Source organism: Cololabis saira, chromosome 4 (genome assembly GCF_033807715.1).
Source record: "Cololabis saira isolate AMF1-May2022 chromosome 4, fColSai1.1, whole genome shotgun sequence".
NCBI lineage: Eukaryota > Metazoa > Chordata > Actinopteri > Beloniformes > Belonidae > Cololabis > Cololabis saira.
The window spans coordinates 45,712,618-45,731,286 of record NC_084590.1 but is presented as its reverse complement, the minus strand read 5'-3'; the positions used below and the strand labels follow the sequence as shown (position 1 = coordinate 45,731,286).

The following is an 18,669-nucleotide window of genomic DNA, read 5'->3' as shown; positions in this document are numbered from 1 at the left end:
GTGTGTGTGTGTGTGTGTGTGTGCAGGTAGGTTATACAGTTACCTAATGGACCTATTTGCTTATCGGAGCTGCTGAAACGAGTTACTTGGAGCGAGACACTAATGTGGCTATTAAGGCTGCATTAACACACACACACACACACACACACACACACACACACACACACACACACACACACACACACACACACACACACACACACACACACACACACACACACACACACACACTAATTGCTAGACTTGGCACATTTTTCTTTAATAAATGTTTGCATAAGTACATTTAGTGAGATCTCTTTAAGGCAGCGCTGACGTAGCTTCTTTTTTCTTCCGAGGTGTTAGACGACTTCGGCTTCGTCTCACAGGAAAAGTGGAACCTCAAAGTCCGGAATAGTGTTGTTTTTGTCAGCCTGTTTCAATTTTAGTTTTAGTCTAGTCATTGGGCTATTAAGTTATCATTTTTAGTTTTTATTAGTTTTAGTCACGTTCATACTTTTTAGTCGTGTCAAGTTTCAGTCAACTAAAAGTCTGAGCATTTTAGTCTCATTTTAGTCACAATTGTCCAATTTAGTCTAGTTTTATTCAAAGATTGTATTAGCCAAACCCATTTTACAATTCAAACAAGGTTATCTTATTATTATATTATTGTTACCGTATAGATTCAAGAATACATTCATTCCAGATACAGAAGACTCTAATTTGAGTTTACAACATATTTATTTTTCCACATTTCTCCCCGTCTTTTTCTTTTTCAACGACACATTGGGTTTTCTTTTCCACGTCTATGTAGGAAAGTGTATCCAAAGATGGTTCTTCTTCTTCTCCCAGCCCCAGAGAAGAAAATGAAGACACATTTTAGCCTAGTTTTTATTTTGTAATCTACATTTTAGTCTGGTTTTTATTCGTCGATGATATTGCATTATATATTTAATCATCGTTATCGTCACATGACCAGCATTTTTGTGGCATCTCATTTTCCTCAGGTGATAAAGGTTTGTTGACGACGATATTTAGTATTTAGCAACTTTAGTCCAGATGTCTTATTGGTCCGCGGTGGGAGGTTTAGGCATGATGGGACGGGACCTGCTTGTGGCCTCCGATCAGAGATAATCACCAATAAGAGAAGCTATTTTAACCCTTGTCCTGTCTTTGGGTCAAAATGACCTAGTTCTCCTGTTCTTCTTTCCTCCTGCTCTCTCCTTCCTTATCCCTTCCTCTTTGCTCCCTTCCTTCCTTCTTTTCTCCCCTCGTACATTCTTTCCATGTTTTCTCCTTTCCTTCCTTCATTCTTTTTTCCCTTCCTTCCTTCCTTCCTTCCTTCCTTCCTTCCTTCCTTCCTTCCTTCCTTCCTTCCTTCCTTCCTTCCTTCCTTCCTTCCTTCCTTCCTTCCTTCCTTCCTTCTTTTTCCCTTCTTTCCTCCCTTCCTTCCTTCTTTCCTCCCTTCCTTCCTTCTTTCTTTCCTCCCTTCCTTCTTTCTTTCCTCCCTTTCTTCTTTTCTCCCTTTCTCCCTTCATTCCTGCCTTCCTTCCTTCTTTCCTCACTTCCTTCCTTCCTTCTTTTTTCCCTTCCTTCCTTCTTTCCTCCCTTCTTTCTTTCCTTCCTTCCTTCTTTTCTTTCTTCCTTCTTTCCTCCCTTCTTTATTCCCTTCCTTCCTACTTTTCTTCCTTCCTTCTTTCCTCCCTTCTTCTCTTCCTCCTTCCTTGACCCAAAGACAGCACAAGGGTTAAATCGGAAAACAGGTTTTCTCTTGCTTTAACATATATAAAGTAGTCTTCCCTCAGCCTGCCAACTCAGAGAAGAAGGAAAGAAACCAAATTCTGCAGTGTCTGTACAGCCGCCCGGATGAGCCGTCCAGTGTGATGTGGATCTACGAGCCGTTCAGATTCGTAAGTAACGACGGGCGCGATTTACATAGGTGGACCACGCCCACAACTAACTCTGGTTGGAACAACTAACTCCGCCGGCCGGAGTTTCCGCCATTTTTTCGTAGCGGTGAATCGCGTCATTCAGGCAGCCAATCAGCACAGCCTCATTATCAAAGCCCCGCCCACTCAGAATCCCTCATAGATAATGAGGTTAGAGAATGGGAAGATAAAGTCATGGCTCAGAGGCTGAATTTCTAATTTATTTAGCAAAAACAATCAAAAGCTTGTTTTTAAGACATTCAAGGCCTGTTTAAAATAGGTATTAGATGCCATAATAGGTCCCCTCTAATCGTGGTGGTTTGTGGTTTCGGTCCGACTCTTTGGTCCGACTCGGGTCTGGATGTTGTATCGTACCGACCCAGAACCTGTGCTGGGTTCTGGTCCTGCAGCGCGTGGATCCCGTTCATAATGCTGTCACATCAAGTTCATCAAAAATGAGAGATGTTACATGTGGAGTTCCACAGGGGAGCTGTTTAGGACCATTATTATTCTCTATATTTATTAATGAATTACCCTTTGTTTTAAAGAAATCTAACATTGTTACATATGCAGATGACTCTACAATTTATGCTACTGCTACTTTAATAGGTGAATTGAATGACATATTGCAGGAGGAATTGAATATAGTAGCTGAATGGATAAGTTATAATAAATTAATTCAAATTCAAATTTATCAAAATTAAAGGACCAAAATATTATTTTCTACTTTTCTTTTTTCCCCATTGCACCAAGCTTGTACCTAACCGAGACTTCTGTGTACCGTTACACCCCCATGGATGCCAAGGTAGATTGCACCCCCCCCGCCCGGCTCCTTTCACCGCCCCCCCAAATGGCTGCAGTATATTTAACCCTCCTGTTCTGATCCTGATTTAATCTGTGAAACGGTTAAGAACGATTATCCGTGAACCTTTTTCTTCTCTTGTGCATGTAAGCATTTTTTAATTTCACAGCTGTAACGTGCTTTTATTGAGCAGCATCAGGGAGAAAAACCAACCGTAGGAAACAAATGATCAAATTAGTGCTGGAGCAGGAAAAAAAAATCTATTAAAAACAGACGCAGGAGCTGAAATGCAGAGAAATTACTTAAAAAAAAAAAACCCAAGTGAAGGACATGAATACTCCAGTGATCCATCACACCTGCTCCAGCCAAGTGGAGGGAGGATGTTTCATACCAGGAACGTCTCCATGTCGGAGACGCAGCTGGAAATCATACTTTATTAACCCTTGTACTGTCTTTGGGTCAAAATCACCTAATTCTCATGTCCTTTCCTCCTGCTCTCTCCTTCCTTCCTTCCTTCCTTCCTTCCTTCCTTCCTTCCTTCCTTCCTTCCTTCCTTCCTTCCTTCCTTCCTTCCTTCCTTCCTTCCTTCCTTCCTTCCTTCCTTCCTTCTTTCCTCCCTTCCTTCCTTCTTTTCTTTCTCCCTTCCTTCCTTCTTTTCTTTCTTCCTTCTTTCCTTCCTCCTTCCTTGACCCGAAGACAGCACACGGGTTAATGCCTGTCCTCTACAATCAACTGGAGTCACTGGTACCGCTCAGGAGGGAACAGCTTTATTTACCGCCAACGCCGAGGAAACAACATGACTCATGTCCGACCCAACATGTGCAGTCGGAAGTTGGAGTACACGAAGTTGGAGTACACGAAGTTGGAGTACACGAAGTTGGAGTACACGAAGTTGGAGTACACGAAGTTGGAGTACACGAAGTTGGAGTACACGAAGTTGGCATTCACAAACTTGGAGTATACGTACTTAGAGTAAACAAACTTAAATTACACGAACTTGGATAATTCAAACTTGGAGTATTCAAAATTGAAGTTTATGAACTTGGAGTATTCAAACTTGGACTAAACAAACTTGAAGTATTCAAACTTGGAGTATTCAAACTGAGTTTTCAAGTTCACCTTCACAGAATAAAAAAAAATAAATAAAACAGTCGGAAGCGACTCAACCATCGCTACGTCAGCATCCAGCTAGAAACCAGCATCACCAGCAGCTACGTCAGCATCCAGCTAGAAACCAGCATCACCAGCAGCTACGTCAGCATCCAGCTAGAAACCAGCATCACCAGCAGCTACGTCAGCATCCAGCTAGAAACCAGCATCACCAGCAGCTACGTCAGCATCCAGCTAGAAACCAGACCCAGCATCACCAGCAGCTACGTCAGCATCACCAGCAGCTACGTCAGCATCCAGCTAGAAACCAGACCCAGCATCACCAGCAGCTACGTCAGCATCCAGCTAGAAACCAGCATCACCAGCAGCTACGTCAGCATCCAGCTAGAAACCAGACCCAGCATCACCAGCAGCTACGTCAGCATCCAGCTAGAAACCAGCATCACCAGCAGCTACGTCAGCATCCAGCTAGAAACCAGACCCAGCATCACCAGCAGCTACGTCAGCATCCAGCTAGAAACCAGACCCAGCATCACCAGCAGCTACGTCAGCATCCAGCTAGAAACCACCATCACCATCACCAGCAGCTACGTCAGCATCCAGCTAGAAACCAGCATCACCAGCAGCTACGTCAGCATCACCAGCAGCTACGTCAGCATCCAGCTAGAAACCAGACCCAGCATCACCAGCAGCTACGTCAGCATCCAGCTAGAAACCACCATCACCATCACCAGCAGCTACGTCAGCATCCAGCTAGAAACCAGCATCACCAGCAGCTACGTCAGCATCACCAGCAGCTACGTCAGCATCCAGCTAGAAACCAGACCCAGCATCACCAGCAGCTACGTCAGCATCACCAGCAGCTACGTCAGCATCACCAGCAGCTACGTCAGCATCACCAGCAGCTACGTCAGCATCACCAGCAGCTACGTCAGCATCACCAGCAGCTACCAGAACCAGGAAGCGAAGTTCATTTTCTTTTTAAGGATCACAGCAGGATCCACACCAGCAGTTCGGCCGGTCAGAAAGAGGAAGTACACGGATCATGTGACCTAAAGTCAAACATTCTGATCTTAATCAAAGTTAAAACAACAGCTGCTCACCTTCTAATTCAGGTCGTCTTACTCCTTCAGGGGAACGAGGCGCCGCCGGGGCTCATCCAGGTTCAGGAGCACATCCCTGCGGCGAAGGGTGTAGTTTAAACCGCTGGAGCCGTCACATGACATTTAAGAAGTCCTGAAAGAGATCCATGGGCTCGGCTCACCGCCACTGCGCCTGAACAGAGATGCAGAATAAGAAGAAGAGGTGTGGTGAGGTGGAGAAAGGAAGCAGGTAGCGGGCTGATGCAGTTCCTCGCTGTTTATTTTCCCCGGTAACGGATCGATTGGATATTTTGCTTATTCAGAGCCGAGTAAAACCTCGCCCTTCTTTTCTTCTTTGTTCGTTCATTTGATGCAGAAGTGGATTAGAAACCTCTCACAGTAAATCAGGCAGCTGACGGTGTAATTAGCGCAGATTTAGGCATGTTGCAGTTTGAAGAAGTCTTGTTACTTGTTACTGTTATTGGTGTATTTTTAAAATAAATACAATTTTCTGATCATTTAAAAAAAAAAGAAAATCCCCAAAACAGGCTTTTTAGACCCTTAAATGTATTAAAAATGTGTGTCCAAATGAACCGAGCGCCACTTTTATGGGCTGCAGTTTCAAAAGAAACCCAACAACTTGTGAGTTGAACAAAAGGCTGATTGTTTCTAAACATTTTCTGGGAAAAGTGGGAAAAATGTATAAATTTGCATTATTAACAACGTATAATAAACGTCGGAGGCAGGAACGAAGCTCCTGCTTGAAAGGCAGAAATAGGGGAATAAAAGTGAAGGTGGGGAGAGTAATGGACGGCTGCTTTTTTATTACCGTAGTTTATTAGTGTATTTTTTAAAATAAATACAATTTTTGGACATTTTTTTCCAAATGTTTTCAGTATCCGTGCCTTTGTTTTGTGTAGTTCTGTAGTTGTACTTTCTTCTTCATTCTGATAATTTCATGTTTATCTGTGAAACCGAGATGTTTGTGTTTAAGCTGCACATCCGTCTCGAAGCTAAATGAGCAGCTTTTTAGCAAACCGGACTGATATTCATGCTCCTCAGTCCCAGTGGGTTATTATTTCCACTTGTATAACTTTGTTGCATGAAAAGATAAACATGATCATCAATGGAATCTAAATGTACAGATCCACGTCCTTCTGGGTGCTTTCAGAGTCACAATTACCTCCAGACGGCTCGTATCTCATCTAAATTGCTTGAATAGGACGAATGGAGACAAGAAAATAAAGTAAACTGACTGCCCGAGTTATTAATTAACTTTCACGGTTGTTTTTGCAATCAGCGGCGCAGAGACGGAGACTTTCACTAACCACAGGGCTGTAATTACAATTCTGTGTCGTTGAAACTGAAGAAGTTAATAGTTTTTGAGGAACAAACGTCTCTGTCAAAGGGCTTTATGTCGGTGGATAAAACGTCCTGGGTTTAAATGATGGTTTCAGACAGAAACATCACGGTTACCACGGTTACCACGGTTACCACAGTTACCACGGCTCCAAACAAGTTGGGAACCAAAGACTTAGTGGATTCAGGCGGTTTGAGTGTTTTCATGTGTTATCAGACCTCGTATAATGACAATAAAAAGTCTGAAGCTTGAATTTTTCTTATTCGTGCATCTTCAACATTGTTAAAGTATTAAAGTATCAAAACCGAGAGAATGAGAATAATAAAGTCTGGTGCAGACAAAAGCTTGTTTTTCTTCAAGCTCCAACCACTTTACGTCGGGGTTGAGGTCAATGCAGAACCAAGGTTGGTTGCGGTTCCTCGACTGACCACTAGTAGCTGCAAAAGTCAGTCAGTGTTAGCTCCTATGTTAAAATGTCCAACTTTAGAGCAGAAATAAACATTTGCAGCCTTGTTCAAAAAAAGGTTTTGGTCTCCATCATTTGCAGTGTTGTGCATGAATACGTTCATTTCTGTGAAAACATATTTGCAAATAAAGAACTTAAACTTGTTCAGATTATGTGAGTTTCAGCTTCAGTGTTTAGGTCCAATTCTTATGTAATACATTTCACCATATATAAAATACTCGACGAGATGACGACTTCACACTACATTACCCACAATGCAGTGCACACACTAGCATGACAACGGGCACCATCTCCATGGCTACGGTGGCTTGAGCCCGGGGCATCTTTACAATGACCAGTGAAGAGAGAGACGTTGCAGACGCAGCGTCAGATGATGATCCGCTTATCATTATCTGCAGGAATTTTACACATTGTCTCCCCAAAATCTAACCTTTCTGTGCCAATTATGTCCACCTGCGCTGAGAAAACAAGTCAGAACATCTGCCTCGTCAACTTCACATTTGAAACGTCATGTGGAGTTAAAGCATCCGTCCAGTGTAAGAAAATATCTGCAAGTCCTTGACAATCAAACAAAGTCCTGAGGAAAGACCAAGAAGACCCAACAGCCCCAAACGACCCCAGTCCCACTGCTGCTCCTTCAGGGGGTTGATTTGACTGAAGTGGAGGACACTAAACAGACGGCTGTAGGAAACGATCCGGGTTTCTAAGTACATTTCCTGGTTGGAGACTATCAGCATTTCTGTAAAAAATAGCAGTTTTCCTGCTCGTCTCTCTGAAATAAGCCCGACTTGGACACCAATTCGCTCTTCCTCTGTCCTGGTGTTTTTTACTTCCCCCTCAGGTTTATTGGGCCGTTAAATGGAACAACTTCACTCTAAAACTCTAATTAGAATAAATAAAATGGTGCTGTTAATGTTGTTATTTTGGTCTTAAAGAGGTTGTATGTCCTGCAGGTACAACTGTCTATGGAGATAAATAAATAAAAGCATTCTGTTCAGAAACCTCGGCAGCAACTTGAGAGGTGGAGACCAAAATTCAGATTTGGCAGATTTGGTCTGTTCCTACTGGCTGATGCTGGTAATCAGGTGACGTGTTTTGGATCAGCTACATCGGTGAAAACAAGCATTAAAATGGTCACAAAAACTGGTGGAAGAAGTTCTGCAACAGACGTCGACGCCCCATCGAAGCCTGTCAGAAAGCTGATATTATGACCAGTATTTCTTCACCACCACCTCTGAGGGGTTTGGTTGTTTGTTTGTTTTATTTAGGATCCCCATTAGCATTAGCCACAGCCGCCGCAAGGGGTGTGCGAACCGTGCAACCGCACGGGGCCTCGCCGTTTTTTTTTTTTCAAATTTTTTTTTTTCAATTTTTTTTTATTTTTCGTTTTATTTTCCTTTTTTCCCTTATAAATATCAACAGTCACGTTCCATTACAGACCTAAATGTGTACTAGTCTGTGCATATAAATAAATATATGTGCAATGATGCGCGTGTCTGTTGTTCAATACAACTGCGTCAGACCAAGCGCAGACACAAGCTGCTCTGATCCAGACGGGTGCAGTGTGGAACAAACTGTCACACAATGTCGAGAAAACGAGACGGATTCAGGAAATTTCCATCAGGGGATGAAAAAAGAAAAAAACTAAAGAAAATGGAAGAGTTTAATGCCTCTCTGAAAGGCTCGTTTGATAAATTTGTTAGAAAAATCACCGATCCGACCGGGTCTCAAGCAGCCGTGGGGCCCCGCGCCGAGGCAAGCCCAGATGATGATGAGGCAGGGGAAGGTATCCAGTATTTTGCTAATTGGAGAGTTAAAATTGCGCATATGGACACCCAATCCGACCCGAAAAACCCCAAAATTTCGCGGTAATCGAGGGTCCCTCCGGCCATTTCGCACAGGGCCTCGCAAATCTCCCAGACGGCTCTGGCATTAGCAACAGCATTAGCTATTCTTCCTGGGGTCCGACATAAACACAACACACAAATTAACACTTAATACTTAACAGACATACATTATACATGACAAACAAAACAATAATAGACACAACTCCCTTAGATAACTAAATCACCATTATCAGACGTAAATACATAGAAATGAAGTCAAATAAAACACCTTCATAAACGATACCTGCCTGAAATGACCTTATATTAGAATTCTTGACCACTTTTCACCTTTATTGTGATAGGGTTTACACTACCTGTAATACTATTCAAACTTCATTCTGTTCCTTCCAAATGTCAAAGCGTAAAAGATATTGTTTCAATTGAATCTTAAACCAATCTTTGCTGCCTACATGAGAAATATGAACTGGTATAGAGTTCCAGCCAAGGGTTAAGCTCTGGACTCCAACCAGAGCTTTTTTTCCTCAGTGATTTTGCAGTTTGATGCCTTTTGGGAAAACGTCTGGCACACACTTGTCATCCTGGGAGAATTAGAAACCGCTGGAGCAACAAAGAACCCTTTTACTGCGCAGGCAGGTAACAACAAAACTGACGATTGCACAGAAAACAACCTGCCCAGAAGGGAAACAGCAACGCAGACAGAAGTAATATTTCCTTTTTTATTTCTTCTCCTGAAAACCAGAAGCTTCCGTCGTGGTGTTTTAAACATCTCTGTTTATTAAAAACAAGCATAGAAGGTAGAAACTGTGACCTCTGAGACTCATTTTTATTCCTTTCCCAACCTTGTGCAGATCACCAAACAGTAATGGTTTGAATGGCTGTAAATCAGACCAGTGTCCTTAACTGGTCCCAGCTGCTCAAAGCTCCGACTCCTACCGGCCTTCACTGAACTAATTCAGGGATGGGTTCACTTACTTTTCCCTCTAAAGCTGCTAACAGATGCATTCAGTAAAAATCTCAAGAAAATTACAATTGTTTGTTTGCTATAAGCTTAAACACATCATGAGAAGTCAGGGGACAAGGGAGCCCTCCTGCCCCCGACGGGACTGTTTTTGCCGGATACATGATGGATTCCTGGAAACATTGGAGGATCCTGTGCCTGTCCATTCTGTCGGTCGAGTACGTTGAAGATGCCTTCATAACTGGATTAATGATAACAGGATTTCTGCTTTTTGGAGCTGGTGGATTCCTGGTATATCGACAAACGCGTAAGTCGTCGACAGCTGTTCTGGCCCTTTCAGAGCTGCCGGATGTGGCTGAGGGGATAAGCTCTGCGACCAACACTTAACACTTAACGCTAAATCGCAGGCTGGCAGCGGTTTTTGAACTCATTGGCAAGATGGAAAAGACCTTGAGAAGTTGGAAGCTCGGCTTGGCGGGAATTGACCACAAATTTGTCTGATTGGAGTCGCCATTGATGAACCAGAGACTTAAGGCAGACGGAAAATTACTTGAATCTGGCTGTTTTTTCAATACTATTGTTGATTCTATAATCTGACCTTGACAGAGCAGCCTGGCCGATTGCTCCAGTCACAATCTCCCTGGTGGAATGAAAAACAAGGTGCTCTTCCCCCACTAGCCCTCCCCTTCCCAGAACATCTGTGGACTTGTATCAGAACTGTACCGAGCCGTCTGATAACATCAAGGACAATGGCTGAGGAGCAGCTCTGGGGCAAAGTTCACAGACTTACCGCTCACACACACACTTGCTGATAACCACACCTCCCTCATCTCAACGCCATCCCGCCCCCCCCTCTTATCAGCCCCCCCAACACAGTCTCCGGGTTTGAGCGCCACGAAGGCGCTCACTTGGATGCATCTTATTCTGATCATATCTGTCTATTTCTGTAGATAATCAGATCACATTTCATCATAAATTAATCAGAATATCAGTAAAACCCACACAACTTTCACTTGTTACTGTTTATCAGTGTATTTTTAAAATAAATACAATTTTCTGATCATTTATTTGAAAAAGAAAATCCCCAAAACAGGCTTTTTAGACCCTTAAATGTGTGTCCAGATGAACCGAGCGCCACTTTTATAGGCTGCAGTTTCAAAAGAAACCCAACAACTTGTGAGTTGAACAAAAGGCTGATTGTTTCTAAACATTTTGTGGGAAAAGTGGGAAAAATGTATAAATTTGCATTATTAACAACGTATAATAAACGTCGGAGGCAGGAACGAAGCTCCTGCTTGCAAGGCGGAAATGGGGGAATAAAAGTGAAGGTGGGGAGAGTAATGGACGGAACCAAACGCCACTTTTATCAGATGCAGTCTCAAAAGAAGCCCAACAATTTGTGAGATGAGCAAAGGCTGATTGTTTCTAAACATCTATTTCCTGTTCAGAAGGTTCAAAAAAGTTCAGAAAAAAAGTGGGAGAAAAGTATAAATACGCATTATTAATATACTTAATGCATCGTCCTCTGGAGGAGACGGTGGTTCACAGTTAGGAGATATATGGGACTCTTTGAAGGTGGCACGACGTAGAAAAGAAGCCCCCGGTGTTGAAAACATAAACGTTGGAGGCAGGAACGAAGCTCCTGCTTGCAGGGCAGAAATAAGGGAATAAAGGTGGAGGTGGAGGTGGAGGTGGGGGGAGTGATGGACGGGAGCTTCCTAAGCCCGGAGGAGGCGGCGAGCGGCTGGGGTCGGTAATTACTGGAGGGAAACGAGGCAGATAGCAGCAGCCGGCTCCGCTGGGAGAGGCTGGAAACAGCGACTGATGGGGGGATTTTCCACGGTCACTGACTTGATTAGCACTTCCCAACAACTTACACCGCGGTTGCTGCTGGAGAGACTGCTCACCTGCCTGTTCAGGTGTGACCTGCACCTTTCCAGCAGATTTGCTGCAGCCCGGTATCCCTGTCGGGGAAAACTGCAACCGTCTCCGTCCACACCAACCCAGAGTAGCACGGCAGCCGGCCCCGCTCCCGTTAACCCACCCCACCTCCCCCGGGGGCCACTCCTGCCCGGCATCCAGAACCACTTCACTTCTGAACTTCCACACAGTCCACTCTCCTCCTCTGCTGAAAATCACTCCACCACGGCGGTTGTGAAGCTGCAACCCGGTGTTCTGCCAATTTCTGCTGCTTTGCCAAAAAATGCTACCTAATGGTTTTCCACCTTTGTAGAGCTACAATTTTACTGTGTTTTACTCCCTAAACCACTTCCTTTTCCCCCAGGTTATTGTAAATAAGTAAATAAGAATTTTCTTAATGACATGCCTGGCTAAATAAAGGCGAATGACTGAATGAATATCAAATAAAGCGATAGAATTGTTTTTTTTTCTCTTTATCTTATAATGTTAACAAAGTGTAATGCATTCATGTCATGGGTTGTGTATTTTGAAGGATCAAATACTCAACATCCCATATTATCCATTTTACATCGTGCAAGAAATGACGCAAACTTTGAAAATCGACTGTGCGCGTGCGCAGAACCACAAAGTAGCATTTCTCGGCAGGGAGCAAGGATTGGCAGAACACCGGCAACCGCGGCAGGAGCATCACTCTCCCCCCACCTCCACTCTCATCTGTTTATCTCCAAGGCTTTTTGTCTCTTTAACTATGTGCATGTCATCCGAGGAGGTTCTCAGAACATATATGGCAAGGAAAGGCAAGTTTATTTGTATAGAGGGAATGTTCATGACGTCACAGATGCAACTTCACAGCGGGTTACGCCCACTGAGTGGCAGAAAGACTGAGTGGCAGTGTAAACTTTCAGTTTGAGCAACTGGAAAACATCTAAAATGGGAAAGAGCTGTTGTGCGATCGACTATTCTCATAGATTTAGCAAGAAATCTGAGTTATCGTTTTACAGACTGCTGAAAAATAAGCTTAAGAGAGACAAATGGATCGCTGCAATTCGCAGAAACAACTGGATTCCAGACACCGAAACGTGGATTTGCGGTTCCCATTTTGTATCAGGTAATGTTGGATTTTTGGGTAGCTAACGTTAAACGGTCAAATCATAAAGTTCGGTGTCCTCATCACTTTAATTTCAGCAACAAATCCTGCCTTGAAGTCGGACCAAGCATCAATACTTTTGTAAGCCTTCAAGCTTTGCTTTGTCTGGCGTAGAAATTAAGTACATATAAATATCAGGAAACTGGATTTGTGGCCAAATATTAATGTCCATGGACCACTGGTTCTTGGTAACTGTACGGGTCACTGTCAAGTCCAACTGACTTTAATTTAAGCCGATAATCGTCTTCTCCACTAGTTTCAGCTGTTTTTCTGATGTTTTGCCACTCAGTGTGAGTATGGGGTCTGGTCCAGTGGGGAAGTGACGTCAATGCAGACCCTCTATTACGGAATACATTTCAACATTTAAAACACTCGACGAGACGACGACTTCACACTACATTACCCACAATGCAGTGCACACTAGCATAGCGACGGGCACCATCTCCATGGCAACAGTGGCCCGAGCCCGGTGCAGTCTTTACATGACCAGTGAAGAGAGAGACGTTGCAGACGCAGCGTCAGCGAGACGTCAGATGATGATCCTTATCATTATCTGCAGGAATTTTACACATTATCTCCTAAAGAGTCCCACGGTAAAAATCTAACCTTTCTGTGCAAATGATGTCCACCTGCGCTGAGAAAACAAGTCCGAGCATCTGCCTCGTTTACTTCTAATTTGAAACGTCATGTGGAGTTAAAGCATCCGTCCTGTGTAAGAAAATATCTGCAAGTCCTTGACAGTCAAAAAAAGTAATCAGGAAAGACCAAGAAGACCCAACAGCCCCAAACGACCCCAGTCCCACCTGCACCTTCAGGGGGTTGATTTCCAGCAACAGGTAGACAAACTGATAATGGACTACATTGTTGGAGATTTACAGCCTCTGAGGAAAGTTCAAAAGCCACCAGGACAATACAGGATTGTATAGTGAACAGTTTTAGGACAGGGTGGCGTTTCATTCGTACTTCTCACCTAAACATATTGAAATGAAATTAACTTTGAACTAGTTCACGACACTGGGTTCCAGTGGTGGACAGTAACGGAGTAAATTTACTTGAGTACTGTACTTAAGTACATATCCAGAGGATTTGTACTTTACTTGAGTATTAGATTTCTTTGGTACTTATTACTCTTACTTGAATACATTTCCAAGACAAATATTTTTACTTTTACTCGAGTAAATTTCTAGGAAGGCTGAAAAGTACTCGTTACTTTCAGGTCTGCTCTCTTTTCTTCTTCCCTAAAATCCTATTGGACACAAGCTGTTTTTGTCAAAGGAGGAGACCTATCACAGTGCACGCTCTCCACTGGGATGTACGTAAAGCGGAAATACGTCAAGCCTCCTCAAAACAATACCGCCAAAGTAGCCTGCGTTTGTCAAGACAGAGCCGCAACAATTAATTTAGAAAAAATATAGTAATTTACTGATGAGGAAAATAAGAAATGTACTCTTACTCTTACTCTTACGTTTACTTAAAGTAAATTTAAAAGCATTTACTTTTGGATACTTAAGTACCTTTAAAAGCAAGTACTTTTCTACTCTTACTCGAGTAATATTTTGACTGAGCTACTTTTACTTGTAACGGAGTAAATTTTTACCAGTAGTATTTGTACACTTACTCAAGTACTGGGGTTGAGTACTCTGTCCACTTCTGCTGGGTTCTCAGAACATAAAAGGCAAGGCAAGTTTATTTGTATAGCACAATTCAACACAAGGTAATTCAAAGTGATTTAAATTAAACATTAAAAGCGGCAAGACACAATTAAACAGTAAATAACAAATAAAATGAAATAAAATGATAAGAAAATAGCTAAAATAATAAAAAGCAGGTACATCTCATTCTTACAATGGCAAGAATTACGTTTCTATACAGTCAAAACGTACAAAGACCGGGTCAAATACAGTATTACAAAATTAATTTGTGCCGATTCGTGCGGTGAATCAAACCAATTTGACAATTATACGTCACAATGCCTGCATTTAGGGCTTATCCATAACTTCACACGGTTTTCAAAAATCATAAGCGTTAAATTAAAGAGTACGCTTAAATAACAAATAAAATGAAATAAAATGATAAGAAAAGTGGTAAAATAATAAAAAGCACAAGTTGTTAAAAAAATAAGGGCAGTAGAGTACAGCAGGTAAGTATTTAATTTAAGAGTACGCTTCAGTAATATATACATGTTTCCTCTCCATCAGAGGTCGGCTCTACTCATGTGCATGTTGAAATCATAACACGTCACTCATGGTGGGGTTAAGATGATGATGATGATGATGATGATGATGATGATGATGCTGATGCAACACCACCCAGCGTCCCAGAGAACAACAGCCCGAGGTTTTGTAACACATCCTCAGCGATTACACGCCCGTGTTCCTGCTACTTAAAGATGTCGTGTTTATGTTTCTCTGAATTAATCAGCGGTGTTATAAGCATGGATTATTTTTACTTTAGAAATGACTGAAAGGCTCAAAAGGGCACGAAAGTGGGAACTGGCTGTCGAGTGAGCTGGGAACGATGACATCATAGACGACTTCGGTTAGACGACGAAATAGACGAAAAGAGGTTTTCCGATTCTAAATCGATTCTCATATTAATTCCTAAAAATCGATTTGTATGTCTAAAGATCGATTTTTTTTCATCATTACATTACAACTTCTGGTATTTTTTTGTTTATACCCAAAAAATTAATGTTTTGAATACTAATAACTGGTGCCATGTTTTTTACTTTAAATATGTTTAAAAGTATGAAAACATTCAAGTTTTCAGTTATAATTACATAAATTGTCTATATTTCATTACATACTGTCTTGAGGTAACATTTGCATAAAATGCTAGAAACCAAATTCTCAAAAGTTAAAAACCGAAAAAGACAGAAATGATGGTTTTTGGCGACTTTGATCTTCGTTTTCGTGTAAACGAACGGCCAAAACGCATGAAAACACCACCGTTTTTGCTCCGTGTAAACGGGACCTAAGACAACCAGGCAAAGGCTGATGGAAGGAGTGGGTTTGTACCTGGGGAGGGAGCTCAGGTGAGGCTGCTCAGGTGAGGCTGCTCAGGTGAGGCTGCTCAGGTGAGGCTGCTCAGGTGAGGCTGCTCAGGTGAGGCTGCTCAGGTGAGGCTGCTCAGGTGAGGCTGCTCAGGTGAGGCTGCTCAGGTGAAGCTGCTCATGTGAGGCTGCTCAGGTGAGGCTGCTCAGGTGAGGCTGCTCAGGTGAGGCTGCTCAGGTGAGGCTGCTCAGGTGAGGCTGCTCAGGTGAAGCTGCTCATGTGAGGCCGCTCAGGTGAAGCCGCTCAGGTGAGGCCGCTCAGGTGAAGCCGCTCAGGTGAGGCCGCTCAGGTGAGGCCGCTCAGGTGAGGCCGCTCAGGTGAGGCCGCTCAGGTGAGGCCGCTCAGGTGAGGCCGCTCAGGTGAGGCCGCTCAGGTGAGGCCGCTCAGGTGAAGCTGCTCAGGTGAGGCTGCTCAGGTGAGGCCGCTCAGGTGAGGCCGCTCAGGTGAGGCTGCTCAGGTGAAGCTGCTCAGGTGAGGGATCATGACACATCGTTATGGTTTCAGGGTTAGTTTCCTATTATTGGCAAAAACAATGCAAACAAACCCTTAACTAACTCAACCCCAAATTTAGGCAAGGCAGGTTTATTTGTATAGCACAATTCAACACAAGGCCCTTCAAAGTGCTTTACATCAACATTAAAAGTAAGAAAATAGGTAAAATAATAAAAAGCACAAGTTGTTAAAAAGTAAAGGCAGTACAGCAGGTACATTTCATTCTTAAAATGAATTACGTTTCTATACGGTCAAAACGTACAAAGACCAGGTCAAATACAGTATTACAAAAGTAATCTACAGGACTGTCTCAGAAAATTTGAATATTGTGATAAAGTCCTTTATTTTCTGTAATGCAAACATGTCATACATTCTGGATTCATTACAAATCAACTGAAATATTGCAAGTCCTTTATTATTTTAATATTGCTGATCATGGTTTACAGCTTAAGAAAACTCAAATATCCTATCTCAAAAAATTAGAATATTCTGGGAATCTTAATCTTAAACTGTAAACCATAATCAGCTATATTAAAATAATAAAAGGCTTGCAATATTTCAGTTGATTTGTAATGAATCCAGAATGTATGACATTTTTGTTTTTTTAATTGCATTACAGAAAATAAAGAACAGTCCTGTATAACAATTCGTACGGTGAATTAAACCAATTTGACAATTCTATGTCACAATGCCTGTTTCCAGGTCTTATTTCACGGAATTGACGAGAAAAACGTTTTTATACGGTCAAAATGTAATAAGACCGAAGAAAATAGAGGAAAATACCAGCAGAGAAGGAAAAATCCTAAAATACATAAAAAGTCTTTTTTATCCCTTGTGCTGTCTTCAGGTCAAGGAAGGAGGAAGGGAAGAAGGGAGGAAGGGAGAAAAGAAGGAAGGAAGGAAAGAAGGAAGGAAAGAAAAAAGAAAGAAGGAAGGAAGGAAGGAAAGAAGGAAGGAAAGAAGGAAGGAAAGAAAAAAAGAAGGAAGGAAGGAAGGAAGGAAAGAAGGAAGGAAAGAAAAAAAGAAGGAAGGAAGGGAGAAAAGAAGGAAGGAAAGGAAAAAAAGGAGGAAAGAAGGAAGGAAGGAAAGAAGGGAATAACAAAGGAAGGAAGGGAAAAAAGAAGGAAGGAAGGGAGGAAAGAAGGAAGGAAGGAAGGGAAACAAGAAGGAAGGAAGGGAGAAAAGAAGGAAGGAAGGAAAGAAGGGAAGAAAAAAAGGAAGGAAGGGAAAAAGAAGGAAGTAAGGGAGGAAAGAAGGGAAAAAAGAATGAAGGAATGAAAGGAGAAAACAAGGAAGGAAGGAAAGAACTGAAAAAAGAAAGAAGAAAGAAGGAAGGGAAAAAAGAAGGAATGAAGGAAGGAAGGAAGGAAGGAAGGAAGGAAGGAAGGAAGGAAGGAAGGGAAAAAAGAATGAAGGAATGAAAGGAGAAAACAAGGAAGGAATGGAGAAAAGAGGAAAGGAGAAGGAAGGATAGAGCAGGAAAGAAGGACAGTACAAGGGTTATCCTTTTGAAATGTAGATGTAGATGCAGAATCCCTTTCCCATCATGCATTGCGGCTGCATGTTGTTTAGCCCTGGATTGCTGCTCCAACAAACAGCCCCAGGGTTTAGTCTTTAACAGGTCAGGACCCTGATTAGGTCGTCTGACGTCCTTCTTTCACGACCAACGGGATCTCAGTAGTATGAATGCACATCCCCCCCCGACCTTATTGTTGAGACCGTTAACGAACGGCCAGGCTGCAGAGGAATGTGTGTTTAGTGCAGAAAAACAACTGAGACGAGCAGAAACGAGGCGGATGGATGCTGCCGAGTAACGAGCTCCGCAGTTTTTACAGCCAAGTTGTTCCAGTTAATATGCGAGCAGCAACGAGAGCTTCACATCTAATTATCTAATCTTTATTCGTTTATTACACCTCTTGTTGTTGTACAAACACGAGGGAACTAAATACAGAGATTTAAATATCTTTTATGTGGAGAGGCGCCGCTTCCTTGTTTATCTGACACCTTATAAAGCTGAAATATGAAGGTCAGAGGTCACTGGGGGTGAAACAGATCCTGACCTAACGCCCTCATCACCTAAATTACAACCTGTTATGGCCAATCGGCCGCGGTTTGTGGTCACGGAGTAATTCAAATGGTTGCAATAATCACTGGTGCTTGTGCTCATTGAGACGAGGTGAGATGAGGCTTTATGTGTGTGTGTGTGTGTGTGTGTGTGTGTGTGTGTGTGTGTGTGTGTGTGTGTGTGTATATCCATCCAGCCATCAACCTTTGCTGATGTGCAAACCATGACCATGTGAAGGAGCTGCGACTCCGATTCTGTCCAAACTGACTAGGGGTGTAACCAGTACTCCAGTTGTAAAAAAAGATCAGGGGGGATGGTGGATTTTATCATATGGGGACAGATAATTTGTGCTGATTACAAATAATATAATATATTACAAATAATAGCAGTGACCAAAACAGCTGCAGAAATACTGCAGGAATGACATAGCAGCAGTTAAATGCAGCCTTCTGTAAGCTTTAAA

General features: G+C 42.6%; 1 protein-coding gene across 1 annotated transcript in view; it reads right to left on the bottom strand.

Annotated features, from left to right (window-relative positions):
• Nucleotides 1-18,669, bottom strand: part of si:cabz01090165.1 (uncharacterized protein LOC100333421 homolog) — a 686,742-nt gene that overhangs the window by 370,360 nt on the left and 297,713 nt on the right. The window contains exon 4 of the mRNA XM_061719918.1: nt 4,920-5,091. The gene's annotated coding sequence lies outside the window, so the exon portion shown is untranslated. The remainder of the gene's footprint in view (nt 1-4,919; nt 5,092-18,669) is intronic.